Here is a 12,704-nt window from a genome sequence, read left to right on the forward strand (position 1 = left end):
AACTCCTTTCTGAATAGTTAGGTCAGAGTTTAACTCTTCTTAGTAAAATTATCTTAGAATTTATGTGATGATTTTCCTTGACCTACACATTTATGTGATTATCTTGAGCTTGGTCTTAATGCACTAAAACGGAATTATCCTGAATTTGCCCCCAGTGTAATGTTCATCTCCTTTTTTCTCTCTTATTTATTCCCTATACATTGCAGAATACCTGTTTTCCATGTCTGTAGAGGACACAGACTGCATCTGTAATTTTGATTGTAAAGCATTCATCCCAGTTATGTGTAGTCAGGGCCCTTGGCAGAGCTATATTGGAGATGAATTTTACTAACAGAGGTCATGGACCTGATGTAGAAGTTTATGTGAACCTCATTCAATACTAAATTATTCCTTTGTATATATTTTCCTGCATGGTCCTATCACTTACAAATAAGGGCTTATCAAGAGTCATTACTCTTAGAAATTGAGGGCTTAAAAATTGCTGTTAAGAGCGTATAACAAGAAGACTCTCACAGACAGTTATAAAATATTGTTCCTTTGCACTTCCTGCTTGTGAGGAGACATGTGAACCTTCCCAAGAGTTTTATGAAAAAAGTAGGGAACACTTAAAAAAGCCAATCAGTAGAGCTACTTAATTGTTCATTTGGATTTATGCCCCCAAGTCAGTTTGTTTGCTAATGTTTTCAATAACAACAAATAGGAAGTGCAGTTTAATGTGAAAATAAATACACAGTAGAGATCACCAAAACCATAGCCACAAACGAACAGCAACCTAGTTTTTTTTTTCTAAATCAGTTCAAACAACAGTTTGAATTCTATTATACTGAATCCATCCAAAGAAAGATTTTGAAAAAAAATGAGTCAATGGTACAAGTGAGACAAGACCAAACAAAAAATGCAGGAAATATATTCTCAAATGTACTTTGAATTGTGAATAAGACATAGAAACATTAAAACTCATTTTGAGATCCAACATAATATTAAGGTTTATAAATGTAAATTTCTTAAATGCAATCTTTGAGTATTCGGCAACTGAAGAACTGTAGCTGAAAAACTCTTGACTAATAATTCTTTCTACAAGTATTTATTGGGCACCTATAATGGGCCAGACATTATTCTAGATTTCTAGAGTGCATCTGTAAATAAAACAAAGAAACTCCCCCTCATGGAACTTAGATTTAATGGAAGGAGAGTTAAAAAAAATAAGCAATATATATTACATAGCATTATATATATATAATGTTAATTGTGGTATCTGTTATGAAAAAAAAGTGTGGAGCAGGTTAAAACAATCAGTAATGACAGTGATGAGAAGGGGAAGGTTGTAATTCTACGTGGGGTAACCACTGCAGCCCTCATTGGGACCTGTTGTTTCAAATATGAGAAGTACATGAGGGTCTTCTTAAAGTCATATATTTGTCAAGGCGATATAAGGGTAATCAGATTTAGCTATTGGCCAGAACTACTTCTTTCTCTCTTTGAGGCCCCTAAGATATAATCAAGGACAGAATGTCAGTTATATTAGCTAGAACTGTGGCTTCAAAATTTAATACAGAACTCTATTGACATGAGCTGATCTCAGAAAAAAAAAACGTTTCCCCTATGTTAGGTCATCCTGAATGGAAAGTGTAGATAAGGTCTGCTTCATCTATTTCTGTTTTGAAGATAACCAGCCTTAGAGCAGCCCATTTGTATGCAAGGACAGTGCACTCATGTGTATGCCTTCCTGTGCCAGAGCAGCACACATACCCGGGGAAGTGATTGCCCCATTGCAGCTGGTACAAGTTGTCTGCCTTGAACCTCTCCATCTGGAACCATAAAGCCAGGCTTAGCTCTCACTCAGGGGCAAGAGAGAGAAAGAGAGACCACTCAGACAATGAGTCCTCTCTACTTTTTCACTTTGGATCATGAGAAGAAGGAAGCCATACAAACGGCACATCCCATTCTGGTGCTCCACTAACTGTGGACTCATTCTGATATTCTGTAATTTTATCAGCCAGACCAGGGAGTGGACTAAGGGAGTGGAGCATCATATTCCAGGAATCTGACTTATTTTAAAATGATATAGTAAGGAGTGAGGGCCTTGAGATTCCTCGAAAGTGAGGAAATAAAAAACAATGTATGCAGTGTACAATGTACGTAGTGTATGCATATTTGAAAACAAGTTTTCTTGAAAGCTACTGCAGTGTCTCTCACAAACAATATATAGTAAATCTCTTTACCTTGTTTTTATTCTTTGTGTTTGAATTTTTTATTTTATTTTATTTTTTTTACTTTGGCTCCTCTCCTTGTAGCAAAACACTGACAACAGTTCCACCGTATCCTAAAATCCCCTAAGATTTTAAATGCTTGGCCCACCTCAGAACCAGTGCCTCTTCTCAGGCAATACTACACCTGAACTCCTCAAGTGGATCAGACCTTCCCAAACTGCACAGCTACTATTAAATGGGAAAGGGGGGGTGGGGGATGGGAATTGAGGAACTAACTGTAGACCAAACTGTCCATCTCTGTAACTAAGGGAAACAGAATAGTCTAGATCCTAACATATGTACTGTGTAAATGTTATGTGTGATTTTTATATCAGTTAGATTACAGTGCTTATTGTGGTCTTTATGATTTTATTACCATTATGTTCAATATATAATAAATAATTGGCTTTACTTTTTACCAGAATATAGATGTCAAAAATACTCCAGATCCCACTGGTAGATGGACTAGTAAATGTTTTTTCTAATGAATCCTACTACTGATTCCATTCTTTTAACTGCATAGTGCTACTTTAGGAAGTAACCGACTTTTAAATTTTCTTTATAAAATACATGTCATGTGAAAATTCACCAAACTACCTGGAGAGAGAAAACGTGTCCCTCTCTATCACTCATCTGCTCACACTTTTTATTGATGATTTTAAACAAGATATACAAAGATATTAAGAACAATACGTTGAAAATGTATTTACTTAAAGATAGACTCACACCAAGAAAAATATCTTAGAATCTATTAATTTTTCTTACTTTTATGTCCAATTTAAAAAGGACAATTGCACATTTGATAACAATAGCAGATTTCATATTTAGTAAAGAAATGTCATATTAATTTAGTTTGTGATGATGCTTCAGTAGAAACTCCTGCTATTAACCATGTCAGCTTGATTACTTTCTGACTGCAGTTTTCAATTAGACATAATCTGTTCTATTCATACAAAAGGAGGCAAAGAGAAAAGAATTCAGTTAACAAACCATGAACTTGAATAGGCACAAAATAATACACATTTTGCAAGGCTGTTTTACTTTGTATGGAAGTGATTCTTCTTGATTTAAATAAATGTAGCTAACTTGATTAAAGGTGTTGCCTGGAGATAGAATCTTTTACGGTGCTTTCAGTATTCTAGTGTATAATCAGATGAGCTTTTACTCACGTTGCATCATGGCATCACTAAATCCCTGTCTTCTTTCTTGTTTAATGTGTTTTAAAGTCTTAAAAAAATAAGATTCTTGAAAGCTACATTGATAAATATTCTACAATGGCAAGAAAATGAATGTCTGAGATCTCCCATAATAATAAGAGTGAGAAATAAAGACAGCTCTCTCCCTAGTTCCTTAGAGAGAAAGGTCTTACATTTCTACCTATTGAAGGAGAAATGGGAGGAAAATTGTCCTCTGTTTGCTCCAGCAAAGTAAATCTTAATCAGCTCTCCTACTCCACTAGATTCTAAAGGTATTTTTTTGTATTCTCTCTCCATTAAAATAAATATTTCTGTGGATTTTTAATATGTGAAAACTTTTAGATGACATCACAATATTAAAAATTACTTTTTCACCTGGGCCTAAAAGTAGCACTGCTTTCTCAGGACAGGAAACAAGAAAGCAGTCTTTTTAGTTTATCTTATTTAATGATTTAATCTTATTTAATTATCTTATTTTATTATCTTATCTCTGCTTACCCTTCTTCCTCCCAGATGTAAAATGTCCTCCTTCAATCATACGTCAAAAGGCATTATACATATCAATTTCCTTAATTTAATTCACTTGAATTAATAATTCAACTATTGAGAGTAAGAAACAATCTTAAAGTTTTCTGTCTTCATAATGTGATTCTCCCAATTTGTTGTTTTTTTTCTAATTTATTTTGATTTCCTTTCTAACAAGTAGCTTGAGTGATAAACTTTAATAATACTTATCATACTTAGATTTCACAGATATATTGATTCAACAAAACAATGTGTATCTTGGATTTTTGTATATGATGTTCTTCATTCAGTTTTGCCATTTTGGATTTAAATAGTGTTACTTATGTTGAGATTTTAACCGTAAAAATGTGTATAGGTAATATTTAAAGAATTCTTTCTTCCAGTGGAGGCAAATCACAGACTTTGGGCAAAGATAATAAAATCTTAGTTTTTTCATTCTAAATCTTGCCTCTGATTTTGTAAAATACACTTTTTTAAATTTTTTTCTGTGTATTTCTTTGCTATGGTGACAATTCTATTAAGCATGAGAGAGATATTTACCCAGTAAATTATCTGAACCTGGACAAATTCCTTTTAAAATCTGTCCTACAAAAGCCATCATCATCCAAAAAAGTTTTGGTATTGCAGTAACACAGAACTGAATTTTCCAAATAAAACACTTCCAGCATGATAGTTCTCTGCGGATAGGAACCCTACATTTGTTATTTGTTATTTGATTGTTATTACATTGATGTACTTTGACCAAAAGCCACACACACATACACACGCATGCACGCGCACACACACACACACACACACATATACTCACCAGTGGTGTGCTCATCCTAGAAGCTGTAAGTAGTGAATTTGGGAGTATTTCCATTTGCAATTTAAAAAGTGACTTCTCTTGCTGGTTAACAGTGTGTTGGGAATTATAGTGGCAGAAGTAATATTACAATGTTAACGTTATATTTTTTAAGACACATTTCAATTAAAAAAAATTTCCTTATTTGATGAAACTTTCTGCTCTCACTAGGAACAAAATTAGAGTGAGGAACATATAGGACCATTGGAAGATTTTCACCATATCCACATTTATTGCCGAAGAAATCAGGCAGAGAACACTGTAACCATTTGGACCTGATTGCAGCATGGTTGGTTCATTTTGGTTTTAACATCATCAGTTGGGTAATAGAGTAAATCACATAGTAATACTAAATCAGACAGGTGTAGCTTTCTTATTTTGTAATGATAAATATAATCTAGGTTTTAAAGAGCGTAGGCTTATTGGCAAATTAAATATAATTTAATATTATAAATACAAGATTAATTTAATGACCTGAAATATTATAATAAATTGGATGGAAATTGGATGAAAAGAAGTCAGCCTAATTGTTGTGTATGAAATCCTACCAAAAATTTTCACTTTTATATGTAAAATGTGGTATATATATTTATATATATATATATACACATAAAATTTATTTTCTGGAATTCGGATACATTATTTAACCTACTCCAGCTTCCATTAAATCATTTGTAAAATGGGTAAAATAACACCACATACCTCATAAACTGCTGTGAAGATCATATAAAATAAAAGCATGTCAGGATCATAACACAGCACCGACACACCATAAATAGATATCACAGTCGACTTTATTCCTGGGGTTTAACATGCACTGCTTTAAAATAGTCACTTAATTTTGTTTAGATTTCTTACTCATAGGTTATTCTTTTTCTCAAGGAAGCATCCCTTGCCCCTTTTAGCTTTTGCTAAAGATCTCTTTTGGTGGTCTCTTTTACATATTTCCAGATAGAGAATCATGCATAAACATTTTAATGCATTTCCAAGGAGTGTATTGAAAAAGCTGAGTCATATTTTCCTGAGGAGTCCTTATGGTTCACAATGAATAAGCCTGGGGCATAGCTGAGCTGAAATTCTCACTCAGCTACTTAAACTTTTTTAGCCAAGTTTTCAGAGCCTAAATGGCAGGAGTCAGGTGAAACTCCCAATCTGTTTGCTTGCCAATCCAAGCCACCATATTGCCACTGGGGATAAAGAATTTTGAGATTGTGCAATACAATACGTAAAAGCTTGGACATTGAATTCAGTTAAACCAGGGTTTGAATTTTGCCGCTGGACCTTCTACTTAAAATTCAGATTCTTCAACTATAAGATGGAGATAATTATTACTACCTCAAAAAGCTGTTTTGGAGACTAAATGAAGTAATATGTGTAAAGACTGTAGCTCTGTGATATATTAGAAGATCTTCATACATGCGATTCACTATTCATAGAGCTTGGGGATATGAGAAGCACTTGAAAAATGTATGTAACACCTCCATGCCATGTACTGTTTGGAGACCAGAGTCCTGGAAGGTGTTTGTCATGGGTTTCTATCTTTTTAAACACAATAATAATATATCAGTATTTGAACATCCAAAAAGTGTCATGTGCCCTCTCCCTCTATCGTGAACAACACTGCAGATAATTCAGTCTTAATGGGTTTTTTAATTGAAATACATAATTTTTATATTATATATAAATATAATATATAAATATAAATAAATAAATAATATAATAATATATAATTGATTTACAATGTTGATTGTATTTAATTGAAATTGAAATATTGTATTTAATTGAAATATAGTTGATTTTCAATGTTAGTTTCAGGTGTACAGAAAATTGAATCAGTTATACATATATGTTATAAATTTTCTCAATTATAAAAACAGTAACACAAAAAATGTGTTACTGTTTTTTCAATTGAGAAAATTTATAACGAATACATTAATTCAAAAACAATTCAAAATTGATTTTTTCTCCTTATTTATCACACACTTCTACCTACATTAGAATAAAAGTAATTACGTGTTCAGGGATAGAGTATATTGTTAGAATTCTCTGTGTATGTGTGTGTGTGTGTGCATGCACGCGTGTGTGTTTGCCTCTCTCTGTTTTGTCATGTGTACTAGCTTTGTCACCTGTATTGTTGAAGGCTGCAGAAAATATGGCCAAGGCTACCAATAGCTCTAGAGTTTTAAATCTTAAAGTTTTAGTTGCTGTATAAGGGTGGCTAGATGCACTCACTGAGTTCCAGGTTCTGACATCCTGGGGACAGGGGATAAGTGTTCATCATGGGACTCAGAAGCTCTGGCTGTATTCAGGTACACAGGTCCTAACAAGGTGGCTCAGTGAGAAAGTAATTCCCAGGTGGAGTATCTTCAGCTGGGCAGAAAGTACCTAAACTACAAAAAGAAACCAAATATATGGTCTTATCCTTATTGAAACAGCACTCATAAAAGAGACATATCAAAAATAAAAATGAGCATCAGTCAGATTCAGTGCATAACTTGTTTCTAGGAAAACTCTTTGGCCCTCTAGGGAATAAATTATATGAGGTATGAACCCTCAAATCGTTGAACTCATTTCATGAAGATTTCTCTAATGAAGTCACAGCTGAACTTTTGAATCAGTGGTGTAGGATGTAAAGTGATGGATACTTATATTGAGAAAAGTATGTCTGGATTCACCTGTCTTCATTTCAAAGGAAGTTGATTTTCTTTAAAAAATTATTCTTTGATATATACAAAAATTCCGTGTACTATTTTAAGTTTAAATAGTTTATGTTTGGGGAGTTAGAATTCACAGTACGATGCTGTTAAATTTTGAAATAAGTGAGAGTGTGTTTTTTTAGCATGTGTGATATCCATTCCATTTACTGTGTAATAAATTGACTATCCTTTATGCTAGAAGTGTTTCTATACTTCTTAATTTTAATTTGAAAGGTAGGCTTATTCATTCCATTTATATTTACCTATGAAGACTACAGTTAAAAGAGGGAAGGAAGTAAAAGACCAAATGAGAGAATATGAATATTTTGATTTTGCCTTCATGTAGGTACCAAGTAACTTTAATTTAGTACTAAACACTGTATTGTTATTCACTACTAATGCAGTATTTGACTTGTCTGTTATTATTGGTTAAGCTTATCAGCTATTTTAAATTTTTATTCATGTCATGAAAGTTAAGCATAATAAGTAAAAAACATTTTTAAGGAAAAGTGAGCATTCTACTTACCCTTTGTGAAACTTGAAAAATGTATATCTATAAAATATACTTGGATGTGGGTTTGGGGATGTGGGGAAGGTGGGTGTTAAGGCACTTCTAATACTGTGCTTAATGAGATAACTGGTCCTAGTCATCTGCCTATTGCCATAAAAAGAATGCATGAGTAGTCACATCATTAACATGAAATCATTGTATTAATAGAGATTTCTAAATGTCTATCAGAATGTAGAATTTTTCCATCTGCATATACTTTATTAAAATAAGTCTTTGACAGAGAAAAAAATTTGTATATAAAATTTCTGAAGAATCAAAGATGAGAATAGAAAGGCCATGTTTAAAATTCTACTGAAACTAAATTTCCATTACTTTAAAAAATCTCTAAATTTCAGTACCTCATTGAATGGAATCTCTATTATGCTGATGACTTTTTAAGGTTTGATACTGTATGAATAACCTTATGGAAAAGATGCATATGGTGGGAGGGGACCTTCAAGATGGCGGAGGATTAAGACGTGGAGATCACCCTCCTCCCCACAAATACATCAGAAATACATCTACGTGTGGAACAGCTCCTACAGAACACCTACTGAATGCTGGCAGAGGACCTCAGACTTCCCAAAAGGCAAGAAAATCGCCACATACCTGTGTAGGGCAAAAGAAAAAGACAAAAGAATAGGGACAGGACCTGCACCTCTGGGAGGGAGCTGTGAAGGAGGAAAAGTTTCCACACACTAGGAATCCCCTTCACTAGCAGAGACAGGGGAGTGGGCGGGGGGCAAGCTTCAGAGCCATGGAGGAGAGCATGGCAACAGGGGTGCAGAAGGCAAAGCGGAGAGATTCCCGCACAGAGGATTGGTGCCGACCAGCACTCACCAGCCCGAGAGGCTTTTCTGCTCACCCGCCAGGGCAGGTTGGGGCTGGGAGCAGACACCAGGGAGAGGACTGGGATTGGCTGTGTGAACACAGCCTGAAGGGGGCTATTGCACCACAGCTAGCCAGGAGGGAGTCGGGGAAAGTCTAGACCTGCCGAAGAGGCAAGAGACCATTGTTTCAGGGTGCGTGAGGAGAGGGGATTCCTTCCCTGTCTGCCCACAGAAAGCAGAGCACCACCTAAATGAACTCCAGATATAGGTGCTCATTGGCTATCAGCTCAGACTCCAGAGATGGGCATGAAATGCTAAGGCTGCTGCTGCAGCCACCAGGAATCCTGTATGCAAGCACAGGTCACTATCTACATGCCTGGGAGCCTGTGCAACACACCACTGCCAGGGTCCCATGATCCAGGGATAACTTCCCAGGAGAACAAACAGTGTGCCTCAGGCTGTTTTCACTTCATGCTGGCCTCTGCCAGCACAGGCTGGCCCTGCATTCCAATTGTAACTACCTAACCACTCCCACCCCCACCCCCCACACCATGGCATGAGTGAGCCAGAGTCCCCTACTCAGCTGCTGCTTTAACCCTGCTCTGTCTGGGCAGGAATACATGCCTAAGGGTGACCTACACGCAAAGGTGGGGCCAAATCCAAAGCTGAACCCATGAACTGTGGAAACAAAGAAGAGAAAGGGAAATCTCTCCCAGCAGCCTCAGGAGCAGTGGATTAAATCTCCACATTCAACTTGATGTACCCTGCATCTGTGGAATACCTGAATAGACAATGAATCAACCCAATATTGAGGTAGTGGACTTTGGGAGCAACTGTAGACTTCGGGTTTGCTGGCTGCGACTGATTTGTTTCTGATTTTTATGCTTACCTTAGTGTATGTTTTAGTGCTTGTTATCATTGGTGGATTTGTTTATTGGTTTGGTTGCTCTTCTGGGTTTTTTTATTTTTTTCTATTTTAATAATTTTTATTTATTTATTTATTTTCTCCCTTTTCTTCTGAGACGTGTGGCTGATACGGTCTTGGTGCTCTGCCCTGCTGTCAGGCCTGAGCCTCTGAGGTGGGAGAGCTGAGTTCAGGACATTGGCCCACCAGAGACCTCCCAGCCCAGTGTAATATCAATTGGCGAGAGTTCTCCCAGAGATCTCTGTCTCAATGCTAAGACCCATCTCCACCCAACAGCCAGCAAGTTCCAGTGCTGGGCACCCCATGCCAATCACATAACAAGACAGGAACACAACCTCACCCATTAGCAGAGAGGCTGCCTAAAATCATACTAAGTTCACAGACACCACAAATCACATCACCAGATGCGGCCCTGACCCCCAGAAAGACAAGGTCAAGCCCCACCCACCAGAACACAGTCACCAGTCCCTTCCACCAGGAAGCCTACACAAGCCACTGAACCAACCTCACCCACTGGGGGCAGACACCAGAAACAATGGGAACTACAAACTTGCAGCCTGCAAAAAGGAGACCCCAGACACAGTAAGGTAAGCAAAGTGAGAAGACAGAGAAATATGCAGCAGATGAAGGAGCAAGGTAAAAACCCACCAGACCTAACAAATGAGGAAGAAATAGGCAGTCTACCTGAAAAAGAATTCAGAGTGATGATAGTAAAGATGATCCAAAATCTTGGAAATATAATGGAGAAAATACAAGAAACGTTTAACAAGGATCTAGAGAACAAGAGAGCGAACAAACAATGATGAACAACAAAATAAATGAAATTAAAAATTCTCTAGAAGGAATCAGTAGCAGAAAAACTGGGGCAGAAGAACAGAGAAGTGACCTGGAAGATAAAATAGTGGAAATAACTACTGCAGAGCAGAATAAAGAAAAAAGAATGAAAATAATTGAGGACAGTCTCAGAGACCTCTGGGACAACATTAAACACACCAACATTCGAATTATAGGGGTTCCAGAAGAAGAAGAGAAAAAGAAAGGGTCTGAGAAAATATTTGAAGAGATTATAGTTGAAAATTTCCCTAACATGGAAAAGGAAATAGTCAATCAAGTCCAGGAAGTGCAAAGAGTCCCATACAGGATAGATCCAAGGAGAAACACACCAAGACACATATTAATCAAACTATCAAAAATTAAATACAAAGAAGAAATATTAAAAGCAGCAAGGGAAAAGCAACAAATAACATACAAGGGAATCCCCATAAGGTTAACAGCTGATCTTTCAGCAGAAACTGCACGCCAGAAGGGTGTGGCAGGACATATTTAAAGAGATGAAAGGGAAAAACCTACAACTAAGATTACTCTACCCAGCAAGGATCTCATTCAGATTTGATGGAGAAATTAAAAGCTTTAAAGACAAGCAAAAGCTAAGAGAATTCAGCACCACCAAACCAGCTTTATAACAAATGCTAAAGGAACTTCTCTAGGCAGAAAACACAAGAGAAGGAAAAGACCTACAATAACGAACCCAAAACAATTAAGAAAATGGTAATAGGAACATACATATCGATAACTACCTTAAATGTAAATGAATTAAATGCTCCAACCAAAAGACACAGACTGGCTGAATGGATACAAAAACAAGACCCATATATATACTGTCTACAAGAGACCCACTTCAGACCTAGGGAGACATACAGACTGAAAGTGAGGGGATGGAAAAAGATTTTCCATGCAAATGGAAATCGGAAGAAAGCTGGAGTAGCAAATCTCATATCAGAAATAATAGACTTTAAAATAAAGACTATTACAAGAGACAAAGAAGGACACTACATAATGATCAAGGGATCAATCCAAGAAGAAGATATAACAATTGTAAATGTTTATGCACCCAACATAGGAGCACCTCAATACATAAGACAAATGCTAACAGCCATACAAGGGGAAATTGACAGTAACACAGTAATAGTAGGGGACTTTAACACCCCACTTTCACCAATGGACAGAACATGTAAAATGAAAGTAAATAAGGAAATACAAGCTTTAAATTACACATTAAACAAGATGGATTTAATTGATATTTATAGGACATTCCATCCAAAAACAACAGAATACACTTTCTTCTCAAGTGCTTGTGGAACATCCTCCAGGATAGATCATATCTTGGGTCACAAATCAAGCCTTGGTAACTGTAAGAAATCGTATCAAGTATCTTTTCTGACCACAATGTTATAAGACTAGATATCAATTACAGGAAACAAATGTAAAATATACAGACATTTGGAGGCTAAACAATATGCTACTAAATAAGAGATCACTGAAGAAATCAAAGAGGATATCAAAAAAAAAAAAGAAATGACAATGAAAACACAATGACCCAAATCTATGGGATGCAGCAAAAGCAGTTCTAAGAGGGAAGTTTATAGCAATACAGTCCTACCTCAAGAAACAAGAAAAATCTCAAATAAACCATCTAACCTTACACCTAAAGGAACTAGAGAAAGAAGAACAAGCAAAACCCAAAGTTAGCAGAAGGAAAGAAATCATAAAGATCAGAGCAGAAATAAATGAAATAGAAACATAGAAAACAATAGCAAAGAGCAATAAAACTAAAAACTGGTTCTTTGAGAAGATAAACAAAATTGATAAACCATTAGCCAGACTCATCAAGAAAAAGAGGGAGAGGAGTTAAATCATTAAATTTAGAAATGAAAAAGGAGAAGTTACAACAGACATGGCAGAAATACAAAGTATCCTTAGAGACTGCTACAAGCAACTCTGCCAATAAAATGGACAACATGGAAGAAATGGACAAATTCTTAGAAAGGTATAATCTTCCAAGGCTGGACCAGGAAGAAATAGAAAATATGAACAGACCAATCACAAGTA

The 12,704-nt window shown here is 36.0% G+C and overlaps 1 protein-coding gene across 1 annotated transcript in view; it reads left to right on the plus strand.

The window, feature by feature from the left end:
- SGCZ (sarcoglycan zeta) overlaps positions 1-12,704 on the plus strand; it is a 908,802-nt gene that overhangs the window by 428,321 nt on the left and 467,777 nt on the right. The gene's annotated exons all lie outside the window — the stretch shown is intronic.

This window comes from Aethalodelphis obliquidens, unplaced genomic scaffold (assembly GCF_003676395.1).
Source record: "Aethalodelphis obliquidens isolate GAN/ISIS:26980383/991018 unplaced genomic scaffold, ASM367639v1 scaffold25, whole genome shotgun sequence".
Taxonomy (NCBI): domain Eukaryota; kingdom Metazoa; phylum Chordata; class Mammalia; order Artiodactyla; family Delphinidae; genus Aethalodelphis; species Aethalodelphis obliquidens.